Source organism: Atheta coriaria, unplaced genomic scaffold (genome assembly GCF_025399875.1).
Source record: "Atheta coriaria isolate IRGN ID8LTWV9N9 unplaced genomic scaffold, Caltech_Dcor_3.1 hic_scaffold_10_pilon, whole genome shotgun sequence".
Taxonomy (NCBI): Eukaryota; Metazoa; Arthropoda; class Insecta; order Coleoptera; family Staphylinidae; genus Dalotia; species Dalotia coriaria.
In genome coordinates this window covers 7,765,844-7,786,392 of record NW_027045452.1, presented here as the reverse complement: position 1 = coordinate 7,786,392, position 20,549 = coordinate 7,765,844, and the positions used below count along the sequence as shown (strand labels likewise).

The 20,549-nt window shown below is 36.2% G+C and overlaps 1 long non-coding RNA gene and 4 other non-coding genes across 5 annotated transcripts in view; 2 read left to right on the top strand and 3 right to left on the bottom strand.

The window, feature by feature from the left end:
• Window positions 1–12,993, top strand: part of LOC135800138 (uncharacterized) — a 61,308-nt gene extending 48,315 nt beyond the window's left edge. Inside the window, exon 3 of the long non-coding RNA XR_010550112.1 lies at window positions 12,881–12,993. This is a non-coding gene — a long non-coding RNA (uncharacterized lncRNA). The remainder of the gene's footprint in view (window positions 1–12,880) is intronic.
• On the bottom strand, window positions 7,938–8,009 carry TRNAC-GCA (transfer RNA cysteine (anticodon GCA)). The gene has a single exon. It is a non-coding gene; the product is annotated as a tRNA-Cys (tRNA).
• Window positions 11,695–11,767, bottom strand: TRNAF-GAA (transfer RNA phenylalanine (anticodon GAA)). The gene has a single exon. It is a non-coding gene; the product is annotated as a tRNA-Phe (tRNA).
• A 329-nt stretch (window positions 12,994–13,322) lies between the features above and the next one.
• Window positions 13,323–13,395, bottom strand: TRNAF-GAA (transfer RNA phenylalanine (anticodon GAA)). Its single transcript has one exon. It is a non-coding gene; the product is annotated as a tRNA-Phe (tRNA).
• Window positions 13,396–14,157: 762 nt separating this feature from the next.
• Window positions 14,158–14,230, top strand: TRNAF-GAA (transfer RNA phenylalanine (anticodon GAA)). The gene has a single exon. It is a non-coding gene; the product is annotated as a tRNA-Phe (tRNA).
• The last annotated feature ends 6,319 nt before the right edge of the window (window positions 14,231–20,549 follow it).

The window sequence follows — 20,549 nt, the reverse complement described above, 5'->3', positions numbered from 1 at the left end:
CGTTGAACACGATATTTTTCTTTATTTTTATTTTTTATAAATTTACCAGTTTTTTACATTTTTTTCCATAAAAAAAATTGTTTTTTGTTATAAGTAATGACAGAAAAATGGTAGAATGATGTGTGGTATATTTTTAGAAAGAGAATGTAATCAGGAATTTAATTTTAGCAGTTTAAAAGTTTTATTGTTATTAGTTATTGAGTTATGTGCAAAAATGTGAAAGAAATGACGTTTAAAGTGTATGCAACCAATATTTCGCTTTTTTTTTATATTTTTGGTTATAACTATCAATAGAAAAGCAGTATAATATTGTGTTAGATATTTTTGGATAGAAAATTTAATTTAGAATCAACTTGTGTGAGTTTAAACGCTTTATCTCTTTTAATTATTAAGTTATAGACAAAAATATGAAAAAAAAAAACTGATTTTTAGTCTGTAGGCAACCAATATTTCAATATCTACCGTGCGAAATAAAAATAACACTAGTAATACAGACCATAGCGATAATAAACATAAAACCCGATTAAACATGCGCCCCAAATGGGAATATTTCGACTGCATGGTGTGATATTATGGCCGCCGTCGGCGCACGGTTGCGTTTAGCGGCCGCGCCGCGCATAAAGATGCCGATGATCCATCGGGCCGGCCGGCCGTGTAAATCATCGCCGCATGGGGTCTCCCGCGGGGCCGCGATTTCCCAACTTCGAAAATATATTCCCTTAATTCATTCGACAGCCCGAGCCCAACATGCGCCGGCGATGCGATCCCATTGTTTTTCTTCCTTTTTGCGCTCGCCAGCTACCTACTACAAGTCGGAGTCTGTGTGTACCTCGTAATTCACACACATGCGCGCGGCCATTTACGAGGTATCATAAAAATACGCGCCGCGGAACAAAAACGGCGGTTAATTAATGCGTTTATGTCCTAGCGATGGGAATCATCGACTGACTCAGTATCGTACTTAACCAAGATTTAAATAAGAAAATAATTTACAATAGGCAACCAATTATACATTTCAATGTAGTATACCTAGATTTACATATAAGTAATGTTAGAGAAGTTGCATAATTTTTTTTATATGTAATTTATAAATGCATATCTGTGCAGGTTTAGAATTGTCTTGTGAAAGATTACAAATTGAATTATTGGTATCCGATTGCTGGTATCGAATTCGGGCGAATGTAATAGTAGCAGTTACATGGGAGCGGATCCGTGTGTTAATAATTTTCATGCGCATTATTATTCACTCTTGGAGTCACAGGACAAGAGATTGGTTTGCTTTGTTTTGTATGTTGCGATTTTACACACAAAGTGTTTCAATAATAAACTTACATCAATACACACCAAACAAAAAGTAAAAATAAAAATGTAGCTTTTAATTGAGGTTAGGTTTTTATTTTTTCATTTTTATTCAATCAATACATAGTCATCTGATATATTTTAGGCTATGATTTATTCTATGCAGGTTTTTAATGATTGTATCACTCTGATATAACTTTCTTTGTGCGCTTCGTTGTTGGTCCCAAAGCGCTGCTGTTTTACAAGCCACACTCTCGGAGTAAATCACTGGCGAGCTTTTGTACGCGCATGGTTCGCCGTTTTGTAGGTATAGTTTAGCATTTCAAGCGAAAATCAAAAATAAACCGCACACTGTTTTACATACGCGTATTATATAAGCGCACTAGGCTGAGCAAGACAACTTGCTTTATGGCCGTAATGTCATCCGTGTCTCATGGAGTTGGAGAGACACAGACGCCCGGAGAGTGGCTTCCAGACCTCGGAGCTCTGCTTGATTCTGATCGTTGGCGACGGAAGCGTCAGCGTCACACTTTGCACTCCGGTGTGCACCAGTGCAAAAAAGCCAAAAATGAAAAATGGTTCAAATTGCATTATTTCAAGGTCAGAAATATTAGGTATACATGCAGTAAAAAATTATTTAAAAAAATTTCCGTTTGAAAAATTTGTTTAAAATGTAAAATATATATTATTACGTCAATTAAACCTCCTCTTTTAATTGGACGTGCATTTTGGTTAATTAGCGACATCCAGTTATTGATAAAAATCATTTCCGATTAGAATCCGGTCGTTGATGGCCGATGGCCGAGCGTTGGAAGGCATCCACACGTGACACACACACCTAAACATGCTTGACTTTGAATAACCAACTTGCCGACTATGAAAACACTTATAATATTCAACAATTCAACTCAACACACGCACCCGTCGTACTCTATTTGCGCTTGGCCGAAAAACCTCTCGACCGGCAGCTGTTTACGCGAGCCATCACGCGATTCTCGTGTACTCATCATATTTTTTCTTTTTTTTGCCAATATTGGCGGTTCCTTTCATTGGCAATTGAAAGTCATTTATATTCCTATCACATTGATATCATTTGCTAAGCTTTTAAAGACACTACTTACAAATGTAACTGTATATTTTCAGTTTTAAATTTATGTATGAAATTAAGCATTCTGACGGGCCCTGTATATTAATTTCGGGTTGTTTACTCATCAATGAGTCGATTTTATGCATTCATTACAGGTGCACACGATTCGCGGCGCTCTTGATGCAAAAAGCGCGCGTACTCGCCGTTAATTAGACATTTGTGCAGGTTTTTACATTTTTTTAACTCAGTTTATGAATATTCCATTGGGTTGTATTTTAATTATCAGTCAGTTAAAAAATTACATCACATAATTTAATATTTTTAAACATTTTGCGAAAAAAAATAATTTTTTTTATTTTTTACTAAATTGTGAAGTAATTTAGTAAATCTTTTAGTAGCGCGCATGTATGACTTTAATGTCACTTCGGGTGGCGCTCTGCGCGCTTTAATCAACCAATAACATTAATTCCTGTCGCTTCAAAACGCTGCGCAGCTACTAATCGCTGTCTCGTGAGCTTTATTTTATAACACTTGAGTTTTAAAGCGTTTTTATGCAACTTCTGGTGCTGGTCGTCCGTCGGATGGACGAAAAACTCTGTAGTTTGAAATGCTGAGCACCCCGGGTTACACGTTGTATGCTGTTGGGATCGATTTACGATCGCGCTTAAAATTAAATCGATTACCATCCATATTCGGCGCGGGTAAAACGCGCCGCACTGCACTAACAATAAAATATCTTCCTCGGCGCGGCTGGTGGCTCTGGTGGCTAGAAATTAAATATTAACCACTCGATTTAAATGACTGAACGTATACGACTCGTTTATTATTATTTGATTTTTATGAAAATGCTTTTAATTGTGATTAAAATGCATTTGATGGCTATCGACGCGGAATCGGAACGCTATTAATTGCGCACGGTGTGCATTTTATAAGAATTATGCTACACAAAACGCAATGCGCGAAGGCGATTAGCGCGATTTATTTGCATAAGTGCGCGCGTGGAGTCAGATTCACGCATAGGAGATTCACGGCGCATGAAATAAAGTCATTATCCGCATACAATGTTAATGTTTTTACTATTTGCACAAAAGTTAACCTCTTTTAAAGAAGCTTAAGAAACTAGACATTTTATAACGTTATAGCAAAGTGTTGTTACTTCAAAAAACAAAAAATAGCAAAATTTTAGAATTTTACGTGGATTGGAATTTGTTTAATCTTTTTTTGCGCTGATTATAAACTCAATTATTCTAGTAAAATGCCGGTAAATATTTCCTGAAGTCTAAATATGAATTCCGCATCGATCAGTTGTATTCACTTGTGTTATGTTTAAATGATTTTGTTGTAACGTAACGTGCACCCCAACAAATTAGTTGAAAAATTGTGCTTAAGTTATAGAAATTTGCATTGCAATTTGTAGGGATGTTGGGATCATAATTACAACAATATTTCAAATGTTACCATCGATGTCATGTCTTTGAAAAAATATTCTAGGTCATAAATGCTAGAAATGAAAATATTTTTCGTCGTTACACAGAGAAACTGTAACGCTATAACGCAGAAATTAATATAAATCAACCAAATTGTACAAATTTCGTTGGACAATGTTGGACTTTCAGTATACCTGCCGAACATAGGGCTAATAATGTAATTTTTAACTAGTTTTTAAAGTAAACCAACTAAATTGTATAAATTTTGCCGTTAAGCAGAGTTTTTCGTGAAATCAAAGCTATGCGGTATTAAATTTTGTAGTCCAATGTTGGACTTGCGGTATACATGCCGAACATAGGGCTAATAATGTAATTTTAACTTAGTATTTTTAGAAAATGAAGTAAATTGTACAAATTTTGACGTTTTACAAAGTTTTTCGATAAATCAAGGCTACAGTATAATAAATTTTGAAGTACAATGTTGGACTTGCGGTATTCAAGTCGAACATAGGACTAATAATGTAATTTTTAGCTAGTTTCTTAAGGTAAACCAACAAAATTATAATAATTACGTCGTTAATAGGGCTGTACAAATTAGCCGGCCAAGCCGGTTAAGGAAGTTAACCAGGCTAATTAGCTGGCTGACTACTCGGCTTAGCCGGTTAACCGAAATTAGCTAGGCTAATCAGCTAAAGGCTAAACCGGCCAATTGGCTAATTTTATATTTTATACAATATCTTTGTTTCCAAATGCAAGTGATAACAATTCGCCGCGTTATCAATACGTTTGTCGGACTTGGCCCGAACAGATATTGTATAAAATATAAAATTAGCCAATTGGCCGGTTTAGCCTTTAGCTGATTAGCCTAGCTAATTTCGGTTAACCGGCTAAGCCGAGTAGTCAGCCAGCTAATTAGCCTGGTTAACTTCCTTAACCGGCTTGGCCGGCTAATTTGTACAGCCCTAGTCGTTAAACGAAGTTTTTCTTTAAATCGAGGCTTTGCTGGATTAAATTTTGAAGTCCTATGTTGGACTTGCGGTATTCATACCAAACATATGACTAATAATGTAATTTTTTACTTAGTTTTTGATTCAAATCAAATTTCATTGGTATTTGATCCGGTAGATGACGCTATGTATTAATATTCCAATTTTATAAGCAGTTTGACGATGTAAACAACATGTAAAAAGTTGTTGCATCCGAATGCGACCGGCCGAACGCCCAACATAAATATCATCGCCCCGCTAAAGTGCCTCAACTCGAGCGCGCCTCGATTCAGCGCTTATCATCAATTTTCAATACGGCGCAATTTATTGGACTCACTTAATACATTACATATATCACTTGAATGCGCCGAGCGCGCCGCTTTATTTTTCGGAGTAGTAGGTACCTTTACCTACCTTTGCGCGAGTAATTTACGCTGGGCGCGCGCGCGCTCACGAGGGCGACGTGTATGCAAATGAAAGGATGCACTCGACGCATACGTACGTATAGGTATATTCCCGAGATGCGGAGATGCATGCTGTCACGCTGCGAGAGAATTCAACATTTAACATTCAGCGTTACGTATTCAAACATTCGAGCACATCGACGTGCGTTTTATGCTACTTCTTCTTCGCCAGCGTTCAACACGTTCCGGGAGACAACTCCGGACGGGACAACTTGTTGCGGGTTGTTTATGATGACGCTAGTATTTTACCAATATTATATTTATATTACAAGTCGAAATTTGTGGTAAAATTGCGAATAAATATGCCGTTTTGTTAGAAATGAGAAATGTGAAGTAAGAAATAAAAACTTATATTAAATATAATTCGACGGGTAAACAATGAAAGCGAGAGAATAAAACATCGTCAAATTTGTATGTTACAACGTCTTTGTTTGGAATTGTTGCATAATATAGTTGATTGTTGCAATGAATATAAGTTTATCATATGTTAGAAATTGACTTGGAGTTGGCATTGGTTTGAGTTGAAAGATATTGCTTGTGATTTGTAGGTATCAGGTGTGTTAAAATGATCAACAATCAACAATACTGCGTTTGTAATTGCGTACAAATGCTACAATCTCATAGATTGTACACCAGTCATTAGAATAATACGTCTAGGAAATGACACGTGGTTAATTTCACTGCGATTTGTGTTATTTTTGAAAAAAAAAAACTTAAAAAGTGTAATTATTATTAAAAATCGAAATTTTTGAAAGTATTAGGTACTATCGGGATAAAAGTAAAAATGCAAATATTTAGCTTTTCTACGGTTTTGAGACACAAAAACGGGTACTTTATATACGGACGACCAAGGCAGTGACAAAAGTAGGTACTTTAGTCACGGGCTTTAATTACGGGATGAAAGTAGAAGAAATCGCGTATCTAAGCATCACATGGCTAAACGTTGTTAAACATACGATTTATTAACCACTAGCTACGCTCGCTCTTAATCAATCCCATGACTAAAACACTTGTTTAACCACTTGATACTTAATATACCATAATTTTTAGTATTGTTGACAAAATACATCTAAATATTTTAATTTTTCTTTTTTACTATTTTTTAAAACTTAATTTAAAGTTAGATTGCTCCTATTGTATTGTTTGTTGTAGCTGTGTTATATCTTTACAGTGATGTAATAACATGTGTTATTATGTGTACAAAGAATGAAATTAAAATAATAACCTGAGTAATTATTACTCATCTGACTGGAGATGGAGACTAGACGCGAATAGACAATAAACAAACTCGAAATCCTAATTATGATGTAAGAATGTCAATTTTAATTCTAATTCAAATTTTAATTCAGAAAAAAATAAATTTTCAAAAAACTCAAAATTTAGAAAATACATTCTAGAAACAAAATAATAACAACAACAAAAAAAAACATTCTACTAGGTATATAATTTAATATAATTTAGCTATAATTTCCGTTTTGTGAGGCAAGAAATACTTGTATCGCTCGTATCTAATAGCAAAAATATTCAAACCAATATTTAAACACACAAAAGTAAAGTTTTGAAAAAGCCGACACACACACACACACTAATACTAACACTGCGCCATACGGAATACGATTTAATTGAACCGACCGAGTTCGACGCCGTCTCGAGCCGCTCGACTCCTTCGGCTTGTCAAATTGTGACAGGATAAGTTCGAGTTTGACGAGCCGGGACCCTCCGGGCCCCCAACTGGACGCACACTACAATGCTGTGTGGCTCCGGCACGGATTACCGACCTATTGATTACCGCCGATTTCCGATACCAACAACAACAGCCAACGGATCCGCCAGATCCAAGACATTGTATTGACTAGTGCAGATACTGGGTCGAGATATAATAATTACATAATTAATCCATGATCGCCGGTGGTTGTAAAGTTAAATTTCTTTCTATTGCGTTAAAGCTAGCTTTAAATATACAGAGTGTTCATGTATTACATTAAAAATTAAATTTTTTTATTTTTAATTAAATTTTAAAAGATTTTACATAAAAATTTAACAAATTATTTATTTTTATGATAAAAAATATATTTCGTCATTATTTTAATGGGAAAACGGATTTAAATAGTTTTACACGCTGTGTAATTTATTTTGTTTAAAATAAACCGAATGAAAATGTTCGCAGCGAGAGCGTAGAAGCGTAATCACAGAGGGGGCACAGGTAGTTGTCAATCAAACGATGGCCGGCGCGCTGTTTTTATATTTCGTTGTGTTGTGTTTGGTTCCGAGAGTCGGGCGAGAAATTACAAAAAGCGGCCGGATTGCTCAAGGAAACGCCGCGCTGCGAGATCGAATCGAGACGAATTTTATACTTATTATAATATCACTAACTACACGTCTGCTAGAGAGGTATCGGTGTGGCCGCCGCGGTAATAATGCGGCCGTTTTTTGCTGGTAATTGTTGAAAATAACGGGAAGCGGGTATATCAGGATCGATGGGAAATAAGTGGGATATTATCGGATCAGGATCGCTCTCGACATGAAAACTTACTTAATTGGCAAAAATTACGCCTCAAAACTATTTCTACAAGTTTTTAAAGTATATAGTAAGGGTATTACTAGAGAAATAAACATAAGTTGAATTTTTTTTAAATTTTTTGTTTATTTTTTAAAGAAAATTTATGAAAAATTTAGGGGACACCCGGGTTTGAACCGGGGACCTCTCGATCTGCAGTCGAATGCTCTACCACTGAGCTATATCCCCTTACTTCCTGCTACAAAAATGGCTGCCATACTATTAATATCCACTTTAAATAATAAATAAAATCAGTTAAAGTTAAGTTGAAATATTTCTATGTCTACCTCTGCATTGAAATCAAAATGGCCGCCACAATGTAATTTGTACAAACAAACAAACAAGTTACGAGTTTATGCACATTGTTTTGTTTATATGCATAAATATACATTATACATATTATATTAATTTTTTCCAACTCTACACTGCCTGCACAACTGCACTGTGTGTTGTGTATAGGATGTGTTTGATGTGTGTCTCTCTGTTTGTTGTTTGTTCACAACAAACACACACACACACATATACAGGCGGATGGAGCATATGCATTAGGCACAATTTTCAAATATGGTCGGCGGCTCGACGCGGCTCGCCAAGGTATTATTACTTTTGCCGAGTTATGATTGGTGAGTTTCCGAACGGCTACCGGCGCCTCCTACAGTCACGCTAGCGTAATTGCGGGCTCGTAATAACAGCGGCGACGGCGACGAGGTCGAGACGGGGTTTTACTATACAAAAAAACGCGCCATTGTGTTAGCGAGACGGACCACAACTGGATCTTAAACATACAATACAATGTAAAGAATATAATATAAAAGAAAAATATTTTTATTGTGAGACAATCAAAAACCTCAAGGGGTGAAAGTTGAATTTTTGGCGCCATTTTCAACTCTAACCTCAATTGTTACCTATTTACTGGTATTAGAAACATAGCACCATATCAATCTACGCTAGTTTGGTAGATGTCATCGTCATCCATTTTACAACCCTCGATTACAATGCTGCGCATTGCAGAGAAAGGGGCGCTCCGATATTGATGAGGGTAACACGGTGCGCGGCTACTGGTTACGCAAGGGTGTAAACACTGAACACACCCCTTGTTTGTATGGCGGCGCTCGGCGGCGCCCAGTAGCAGCCAACGCGCTGATAAATGGCAGCCCAACATAACGAATGACGAATTAAACAAATATTAATGCTTTCAGCCCTCGTCGCATCGAGTAATAAAACTTATCACACATATCAATATCATTTCTATTTATAAAAAACTTGCGACGATGATTTTTATCTAGTAAATAAACAGGAAAAACATTTTTAAACAATATTAAAATATTTTATTTGCATTATTCATACATTTGTGGTAATTGGTGTTGAGCACAATTAAAGTAACAAAAAGTTATTTATTCAAGATGCAAATAAGCATTGTGGCTTCTGTGCGTTCGGAAATTTATTCCGTTTTTACGCGTCGTGCACTTTAGGCATTCGTATTAATGCGGCAACACGCCGTAAAACATTGAAAAAACAAATCGCAAGACAGACGACAAATGTTTTCAGTCACTTTTGATAAATGAACGCCGATTATACGTAAATATACGCCGAGGCAATTAATTTCGTGCAATGTGTGTTGCATATTTTTAAAATCAATATAAATATGCAACTTTTAATGCTCGCCGTTGTTTTATTTTTAATTCATGATGACTGATGGTTAAAGTACAGCGCGCCATCACTGCTATTGTTTTACTGATATGCTGATATTGCTGGGGAGACGAATGGGGAATGGTTTGCTGATAAAGCGGGAAATAAAAATGAATTACGACGCTCGTGTGGGAAATATAAAATAGAGGCGTTGAAAAAAGGAAATAAAATATTAATATAAGCTAACAAACTGTTAAACTGTTAAAAGTATTTAGTAAAAGTTGGATTTATAGGTATTTTTGAAGAAGAATATAAAATTGTATTGTGATTGTTGTTGATTAAATAGAAATTACTCGTATTAATGTCGATTGCAAAACGCGAACGCCGTAATTACATTCCTTGTGCGGTTATTAATTATTCGCGGTGGTGCACGATTGCGGACTTATCAGAGTGGAAAATGTCCTGATTCCTGAATGAAACTAATCTCGACATTTCACACAATACTTGTACACAATATTAAAATAAGAAAAAAAACAATTTAAGGTAACTTAAGTTGAGTTAATTGCTAGAATAATTAATGGTCGGCTGTGTGAATAAATAAATATTGATGTCAATGAGATTGCTAGGTAATTTTCTTTTAAAATTACGAATTAAATTTTAATTAACTCTTAAATTCTTAAAATAAAATAAATATTGTAATAATTACATTTTTGGTTGCGCCACACTGTTATAATTACAACTATTGCCATATTATATAAATTATAACTGTATTGCATATATTATTATGTCATTTTGGTTTATCTTAAGTAAAAAGTAGACTGGGTACGGTTGTACCATTTTTTAGATTTTTGCCTGTAGGCTTAATAGGATTTTACTTAGCCCAATGGTACTTGTCATAGTTTAATGCCTAATCATCTGGCTACGTTTTGCCCATATTTTTAATCCCTCAAGGTTACAAGTACCTTCATAAATCTAAATTTTGTTGTGGGTGAGAAATGGTACAACCGACCTCAGACCTCAGGACGGTTGTACCAGGGGGTGGGGTCGATTGTACCATACAGAAATAAAACTTATTTATTACAATAAACGTATTTATTACAATAAAGAAAACACTTTTAAAATTATACTTAAATGTCCTGCTATGTGTGCAACAATAAAATTAGTTGGAATCACAATTATTGCATACGTAGCTGGGTTCTCCGTCAGTGCATTGCTCATGAGCCCAGTTCTTACACTCAATATACACTCATAGGCATTGATATAAGCGCTATCATCATGTTGGCCTTTTCCTGTTTTGCGAATACGTACTCGTGGCATCTAATATAAAGCAAACGTTTTACGTTTAGAAAGAAAAAGAAATTTTACTTTAAAATAATACAAGGCATGGGGTCGTTTATACCGGTACAACTGTCCCCATATTATTTGGTACAACCGTCCCCATGTGGACATTTTCCAAATTATATTTAATAATAAAAAATAATAGAGATACAAGAATTTGATTAACATACCTTTATTCTTCAAAACCATTTATTTTCAATAAACACACACGTACCTATAATATAACACGCAAGACAAGATTTAAAACTAAAAACAATTCATCATCAAATATTTACTTTTGATCTCAAAAAATCAAAAACACGTCCTACACGCGTGTAACTGGCTTTGTGTGACTCAACTTACAACTTACATACTTCAACTTGTATGCGGCTACTATCACTCCTTGAACGCATAGGGCTGTGCTCAACTGTTCACGAGATATTTGCTTTGGTACTACCGCCCCTGGTACTACCGTACCCAGTCTACCCTAAACGAAATAAGTCATAAATAAACAAGATAAAAATCTCGCAGAATATTATTTCGGATATTAAAGAAGGGAAAGTTTTTTTTTGATGGATATTGTTTTAAACGCTTAATTAGTTCGAGTAATGCGAGTTTAGTACGCACTTGCGCCTAACATTAATTCATTATCTGCGAGGCAAATCGGTAGATTGCTTGTTGCAGTTGCATCTTGTCTCGTTAAGTGTTTCGATGAATTAATGCAAATTTAATGACGCCGCCGGACGCTCGACTCTTACAGATGTCCGCCTTGCGCGTTAAATCGCACACAGCACACATTGTGTTCGGTTTATTTTATGGGCAATTATCGCTGAAACACTTTGTGCACTAATTTTCGGTAGCTGCAATTTAAGAATAAAGGTAAATATTTTTATCCTGATGAATTTCTTGGTAATTTTAATAAAATAACTGCCGAAACCAGGGATCGAACCAGGGACCTTTAGATCTTCAGTCTAACGCTCTCCCAACTGAGCTATTTCGGCTGATAATAAAATGTTTATAATAATAAACCGCCATTTTGTTTATATTTTAAGTTTTAACTTTGTTTAGATTGCAATGTGCATCCTTGACTTTGAAATCATTGAAATTAATGACTGTATCATGATGTTCTTTGCGTTTTCTGTGCAAAAGAACATTTATCATTCTTAACGACATACTAATTGTCGATTAACCGAGAAATTACGGTTAATGCCAACAGGTTTGCATCATCATACCGTGAAAATCGACGCTTTGCTCGCGCTAAGTATGAAATTATTGATTAATGCTCGCCGGATTCTGTTTATTGGTCTTTTGGCAGTTTTTTTCATCCAATATTATCGTTTTTAAATATTCATTACGTTGGAAATTTTAAGGTTTATTATATTAATCATGCTGCGAAAGTCGTTACGCTGTTTTCGTATGTATCTGCGTAAAAATTGCAATTAAAAAGCGATTTATAAGTGTTCTGCTCGTGAACAAGTCGCTTTTCAGTGATTAATTGTTGATTAAATCATCGAGATAACTCGCATGCCTTCTTCGCTAATGATTAATTATGAAATAAACGATTTACTTAGAGGCCTAGGGAACTTATGCATATTAAAACCCGGCATTGAATCAATTTTACACATTTTAGAAATAAATTTAGTTCTTCTTACATTTTTACTCTTTTGTGGTTATATTGTTGATAACTATAGTGATGCACATCTCACAGCACTAGTTATATCACTTATCACTCACTAATCTATGAATTTCACTGTAGTTTATCATTTTTTACGCGAATTTGGTGGGTGCACATAATTTTGACTCCTGGAGAAGCGTAACTGGACCTTTCGAAAGCTGGTGATCCGCTGTGGACGCCGCCGACGATTGTGAACATTTGTTGTGTGTGAACGCGCACCGAAAACGCACACGTGAAACTCTGGCGTCGGCGAAAAGGCGAATCACGAAAAGCCAAATTCGACACGAAACCAAAATAAACGAAGCGAGCTGACACTCAATACGCACGAAATCCACAATCCACATTTCGACACGAAAAAAGTGCATGCGTTTAATTGTCTCCTGTCTGCTTGTGTGTGCGCTGTACATGGTGGCTACAACTGAAACATGTTGCTTTTCAGGTTTCGGACGCCATCTTGGATCTTCAGGCCATTTTGGAACATCCAGGGAAACACATGTAAGTTTCATGTTTTTTGTATTATTTAAGAATTTTGAAATCACGATTGTGGTAACCGCGAAAAGGTTTTTTGAAATTTAAATTCTTTTGATAAAATTCTTTGTTTTTCTACGGTTTTTCTACTTGTTGTGTCATCAGTATTTCGACACCAGTGGCGTAACAAGGCTGTTAAAAGTCACAGACCTCCAACTCGATAAGATTTCGGGTGAAAAAGACGGTGTATTATAATTAAATTATAATTTGACTCTTTTTATGGCAAGAATAGCTTTTAAAAAGGTTCCCCGAGCCTCCGATGGAACAGTTACGCCACTGTTGTTCTCCATATTGTGTTGCCTGCGCATTAGAACAGTTGTGAATCGCCACACATGCAAAATATGTAAAACAATTGCCGAAACCAGGGATCGAACCAGGGACCTTTAGATCTTCAGTCTAACGCTCTCCCAACTGAGCTATTTCGGCTGATGCAATCATTTTTCAACGTGTTATTGCGATTTTTAATTATTTATAAATTAAAACAAAACAAAAGCAAAACTTATCTTACAACTTGTCATTAAGATAAACACTAATATAAACATCTGCTGCCCAAGGCAAGATAACCCAACCAAATCAGCAGTACTCATAAATCAAAAACGAAATTAAAAAATTCTCTAAAATTAAATCCGCTCCTATCAACCCTTAAATCTTTATTAATACTTCCTTTCCTGCCTCTATCAAATACCGACGCCAATAAAATGCGTTTATCGCCCTCATAAACTGCCTCTCTCTACTTCCCTGTTGCCTTTAATGAATGCGAGAATATTATGTAATATTAACCGCGATTAAGACATTTTAATTTCAACGGCGATTAAGAGCAAAGATGCAAAGCCTGCGAAACGTCGCAAGCGCCGTGTGTTTTAGACGTTTTTTACGAGCCGCCACAAAGCAGCAACTTATAACTTCATCGGCGATTTCATGCACGACGACGACGCCGACGACAACGTCTCTACATACTCTATACGAGTAAGTAAGCTGGTTTTACTTATGAGTGTCGCTTCGTATTTAAATTTTCCGTCTCGACGGCGTTTTTATACGAACAGGTGAGACGTACGAGTACACATTTCACCGCCGGACGATGCCTGCAATTAGTCTGCGGTCATTATAATTTTAGATTTTTTTTAAACTTGAGAAAATATTATTTTTACTAGATTCTGGGTAATTGTTTACATTTTGTTTAAACTATCAGCCGAAATAGCTCAGTTGGGAGAGCGTTAGACTGAAGATCTAAAGGTCCCTGGTTCGATCCCTGGTTTCGGCACATGTTTTTAATTCTTTTAATTTATTTTTGAGTTGTAATGAAACGAACGCAACGTTTGCGCAATTTTTTCTTTATGTTTATTTTAATTGCGCCGCTTGTGCCCTTATTATATACCTACCTTTGCGACTTGTTTTCCACGATTTACTTGTTTTTACTGGTTTCTGATTCTCTTGTACGCTCGGCGCGTCTTTTTCCAGTCTATAGTTTCATGTGGTCGATGTTTGTCGGCGTTGTAACTGTTGCAATTTTGCAGCCAAATTATCCATCCACATGTTGTCGCTAGTCTGTGTGTCGGTTGTTGGGTTCCTGTGGTGGCTGCGGCTGGAATCGAAATTGTGCCGTTTGCGTCGGTTTCGTTGTTTCGCACCGAGTGTGTGGCCGGGGCGAAATTATAGAGCCGCTGTTTGATGCGGCTGTGACAGCTAAATTGCGCACGGGCGCGATCCCATCAACTTGCGCTAGCGTTCAACAAGCTGGATTTTTTCTTTCGAAAATGTACAATCTGTGTTGGAAAAGTCTGGTGCAATGACTTTGGGTATAAGACTTGATTTAAGGACACATAAACATGTTGAACAATTAATCATAGTAATTAAATTAATTGAGAAAACATTAAAAATTTCAATATTTTTATTGATTTGCCATTTCAACATATTTTATTGATATGCAGTTCAATATTTCTTGTATGGCTTTTGTTAATAATTATATTTATATTTATTTTTTTCGATTTATTTATACTAAATTAAGTACTAAACACTATTAGATTATTAATAGATTATTAGAATATCCTATAAATATTTTAAAATAATATTGAATTTCTTTTAAGATGGAACATGCTAGCGACACCTGCGTGTGAGTTACCTAAAGGTTGGATATATAAAAAAGAAATCCTGTAGTAGGCAGCTCAATAATTACTTTGTTAATTAAGATGCCCCACATTGTAAGTAGTTCGTATACCTATAATCTTTTAAAATACCTGAAAATAACTTTAAAATCTTCACCGAATTGCAAGATAAGCAGTTTCTTTATGTTTTTTTTTTTAATTTTAATTTCTTGTTTTAATTGAATGCGACTTTACAACTCACATACAACGAAATTTAATTTGAATCTTCGGCAGTTGACTTGTTTTGGTATGTGCACAGGTCTCTTATCAACGCATGCACAAACAACTTTTTTATCGCGTTCAGCCAAGGCAGCGGAGTTGCTGTGGTTCTCGTGGTTCAGTATCACTTTCGGTTTTCGGGCGTGTGCATCTCGCGTGTGCATCTCGTGTCTGTTTTGAGTTTCTCGTTTTAAGAACTGTGGTACATTTTATCAACAAACGACAGTGTCCATAATAAGTGTTTATTGTGTCTATTATTTTGTGTTGAACTACGGATTAAAATTTTATTGATTTACAGCAATATAAAGGTTAGTTGAATTTTTATTGTTTGTATCATATGTAATGCGTAGAACAAAATGGTAAAAATCCCGCGCTCAAGGGTTGTTCTAGAATATAGATGATTCATTTTTGGGACCCGCCAATTCATTTCAATGCCGTTTGCATATAGAGATAGCGTAAGACTTGTTCTAGACGGTAGGTCTCTGTCGACCCCGGAACTCATTAGTGAAGTAAACAGGTAGCAAGCACAAATTTTATCTCTTAAATTTCCAATGTAACTAGCTTATTTGATATAGAATTTTCCGTAGATTGAAACTTTGCGATTCGTTCCTGTCTATTTCTTTTAATTTACGAGATATTCGCGATTGAAACAAATGGGTAAAAATTGAAAAATGTCAATGGCAAAAATGGCAATTTTTTCTTAAGAAAGTCACATTTTAGCACTTTTAGTCGCGTTTTTCGACCGTTTACTGTAGGAAATATACTTATTTTATATTTTTATCTGATAGAGAATTTTCCAATCTTTTATAATCAGCAATTCATTGGTTGCTATCGCTTTTAGTTTAAGAGATTTTAATTATCAAAAATCGTCGAAAAAAAGTATTAAGCACCCCCCCTTGGCAATTTTTTCTTGAGGATGAAAATTTCATCTCTCAAATTTGCGTTTTAACTAGCCTATCTTATAGAGAATAGTTCGTAGAATAGTCTCTGCGATTTGTACCTATGTATCTGCTTTAGTTTACGAGATATTCGCGATTGAAAAAAATCGTCAAAAATTGAAAAATGTCACTTTTTAGCACTTTCATTCGCGTTTTTTGACCTTTTACTCTAGGAAATATAGTTATTTTATATTTTTATCTGATAGAGAATGTTCCAATCTAACATAATCAGCAATTCGTTGGTTGCTATCGCTTTTAGTTTAAGAGATATTAATTATCAAAAATCGTCGAAAAAAAGTATTAAGCACCCCCCCTTGGCAAATTTTTCTTAAGACTCAAAATTTCATATCTTAGATTTCGGTTTTAACTAGCCTATCTTTTAGAAAATAGTTCGTAGAATAGTCTCTGCGATTTGTACCTATGTATCTGCTTTAGTTTACGAGATATTCGCGATTGAAAAAAATCGTCAAAAATTGAAAAATGTCACTTTTTAGCACTTTTAGTCGCGTTTTTTGACCTTTTACTCTAGGAAATATAGTTATTTTATATTTTTATCTGATAGAGAATGTTCCAATCTATCATAATCAGCAGTTCGTTGGTTGCTATCGCTTTTAGTTTAAGAGATATTAATTATCAAAAATCGTCGAAAAAAAGTAAATTGTCAAGCAATTTTTTCTTAAGACTTAAAATTTCATCTCTTAGATATGCGTTTTAACTATCCTATCTTATAGAGAATAGTCCGTAGATTAAGGCGCTGAGATTCGTTCCAATTTTTCTCTTTTAGTTTACGAGATATTCGCGATTGAAAAAAATGGGCAAAAATTACTTAAAATACGAAATTAAAATATTTTAAATTCTCATTTGATATAACTTGCGTTGATTTGCAATGATTCTAACAGAGTATCATTTCACAACAATGACTAGAGAGGGTATTGCGTATAGTAGTTTTTTTTTGCTTATTATTTATTGTTTATTACATATGCAAATTTGGGCATTCGACTCGAGATCTGTGTTTGTTTCGATTACATTTTATACTTATCACATTCTCGTGTCTTGTCGTTGCCATCCCCTCATGCCGCACGTTGCCGCATCTTAGTTTAGTTTTGATCGCAGGTACCAAGCCAAATGCGATTCGGGCACAAGGTCGCGGGTCGTTCTGGCTATGCGCTACTCTTGCTCTTGCTCTTGCTCTTGCAGTTTACGATAAGAAACTGTCGTATTGTTACTTGCTCGGCGCAACGGCATACACTATCAGCGGATTGCAGCCAGTTTTGTGCCGGTCGCTGGGTGATGCAGACGTGTTTTGAGCGACTCGTATTATTTGTTCGGACTTTTGTTTTCTAAATTTACTTTATATTGATCGTGTTTCGTGTGCATACTTATGCAAGTTACAAGGTTCGTTGTCGGTTGCTAAATGAATAGGATACATATCGCCCACATGTTGACTTATTCATCATTACGATGACCCATCGTGCGGGTGTAAGTACGTAACTTTTAACTAAACAGCACAGATTGATTGTTTTCTCCGCGGTGTGAATATAGTATTATTTAATCGTATGAATTATTTCGGTTTTAACTAATGTTTCGTTTTTTGTTATTAACAGTATCTTCGTGCTTTGGAGTCTGATGACGTCTGCATTGGTAAGTTTATAATTCTATTATATTTTTCGTTTTAATTTCTGCGTCGGGCATTGCGTTTGTGTATATACAACATTTTTGTGTGGCGTTGCTATCTCCTCATGCCGCATGCAGCGTATTGGCATATAATTGTGATTTTTCATGTTTTTTTTTATTTGCGCGTGATCTAGGCGTCTCACTAACTTCACCGCGGCATCAATAGATGCGGAATTAAATTCTCCGTCGGGTGGTAAGAGTTTGTTGCAGAAACTCTCCCTGTAACCCGCGAAAATTTGCATAAAACTGTAATTTTTCATTGTTTTTTCGGGTTTGCGCGCGATTTAGGCGTCTCACCAACTTCAGCGCGGCGTCAAAAGATGCGGAATTAAATTCTTCTTCGGGTGGTAGTAGTTTGTTGCAGATACTCCCCCTGTAACCTGCGAAAATTTGCATAAAACTTTAATTTTTCATTGTTTTTTCGGGTTTGCGCGTGATCTAGACGTCTCACCAACTTCAGCGCGTCCTCAAAAGATGCGGAATTAAATTCTTCGTCGGGTGGTAATAGTTTGTTGCAGAAACTCCCCCTGTAACCCGCGAAAATTTGCATAAAACTGCAATTTTTTATTGTTTTTCGGGTTTGCGCGCGATCTAGACGTCTCACCAACTTCAGCGTGGCCTCAAAAGATGCGGAATTAAATTCTTCGTCGGGTGGTAATAGTTTGTTGCAGAAACTCCCCCTGTAACCCGCGAAAATTTGCATAAAACTGCAATTTTTTATTGTTTTTCGGGTTTGCGCGCGATCTAGACGTCTCACCAACTTCAGCGTGGCCTCAAAAGATGCGGAATTAAATTCTTCGTCGGGTGGTAATAGTTTGTTGCAGAAACTCCCCCTGTAACCCGCGAAAATTTGCATAAAACTGCAATTTTTTATTGTTTTTCGGGTTTGCGCGCGATCTAGACGTCTCACCAACTTCAGCGTGGCCTCAAAAGATGCGGAATTAAATTCTTCGTCGGGTGGTAATAGTTTGTTGCAGAAACTCCCCCTATAACCCGCGAAAATTTGCATAAAACTGTAATTTTTCATTGTTTTTTTGGGTTTGCGCGCGATCTAGACGTCTCACCAACTTCAGCGCGGTGTCAAAAGATGCGGAATTAAATTCTTCGTCGGATGGTAGTAGTTTGTTGCAGAAACTCCCCCTATAACCCGCGAAAATTTGCATAAAACTGTAATTTTTCATTGATTTTTCGAGTTTGCGCGTGATCTAGACGTCTCAGCGACTTCAGCGCGGTGTCAAAAGATGCGGAATTAAATTCTTCATCGGGTGGTAGTAGCTTGTTGCAGAAACTCCCCCTGTAACCCGCGAAAATTTGCATAAAACTGTAATTTTTCATTGTTTTTTCGGGTTTGCGCGTGATCTAGACGTCTCACCAACTTCAGCGCGGCCTCAAAAGATGCGGAATTAAATTCTTCGTCGGGTGGTAATAGTTTGTTGCAGAAACTCCCTCTGTAACCCGCAAAAATTTGCATAAAACTGCAATTTTTTATTGTTTTTTTCGGGTTTGCGCGCGATCTAGACGTCTCACCAACTTCAGCGCGGTGTCAAAAGATGCGGAATTAAATTCTTCGTCGGATGGTAGTAGTTTGTTGCAGAAACTCCCCCTATAACCCGCGAAAATTTGCATAAAACTGTAATTTTTCATTGATTTTTCGAGTTTGCGCGTGATCTAGACGTCTCAGCGACTTCAACGCGGTGTCAAAAGATGCGGAATTAAATTCTTCATCGGGTGGTAGTAGCTTGTTGCAGAAACTCCCCCTGTAACCCGCGAAAATTTGCATAAAACTGTAATTTTTCATTGTTTTTTCGGGTTTGCGCGTGATCTAGACGTCTCACCAACTTCAGCGCGGCCTCAAAAGATGCGGAATTAAATTCTTCGTCGGGTGGTAATAGTTTGTTGCAGAAACTCCCTCTGTAACCCGCAAAAATTTGCATAAAACTGCAATTTTTTATTGTTTTTTCGGGTTTGCGCGCGATCTAGACGTCTCACCAACTTCAGCGCGGTGTCAAAAGATGCGGAATTAAATTCTTCGTCGGATGGTAGTAGTTTGTTGCAGAAACTCCCCCTATAACCCGCGAAAATTTGCATAAAACTGTAATTTTTCATTGTTTTTTCGGGTTTGCGCGCGATCTAGACGTCTCACCAACTTCAACGCGGTGTCAAAAGATGCGGAATTAAATTCTTCGTCGGGTGGTAGTAGTTTGTTGCAGTGAAGATTTTCTTTTGACAACACCCGGTATGTAAATTTTCTTTATGCCCTGCCAAAAAATTGACAATCTTTATTGTTTTGGTGTGTTTTTTTTTTAAATTTAAGAATTTCTTTTGATAACACCCTGTATATAATTTTCCACGGATGTTATGCGCAATTTGCTATTTTCCAGTGTTATCTTTTGTAATTTCACAGCCGTTAGCATGGCACGGCTATGCAGGTCATAAACATGTTTTAAAATGACGTCATATGTCTTGTAACTATTGAACATACAAGTTATGAACTTATATTGTATTTATTTTGTTAATAAAGAAATGTTAAAGGCAATGGCTGTGTCTTATGACTTGTGCACCCCTTCCTTCTATCATTTCAGGTACTGATCACGACTTGTAAAGTATT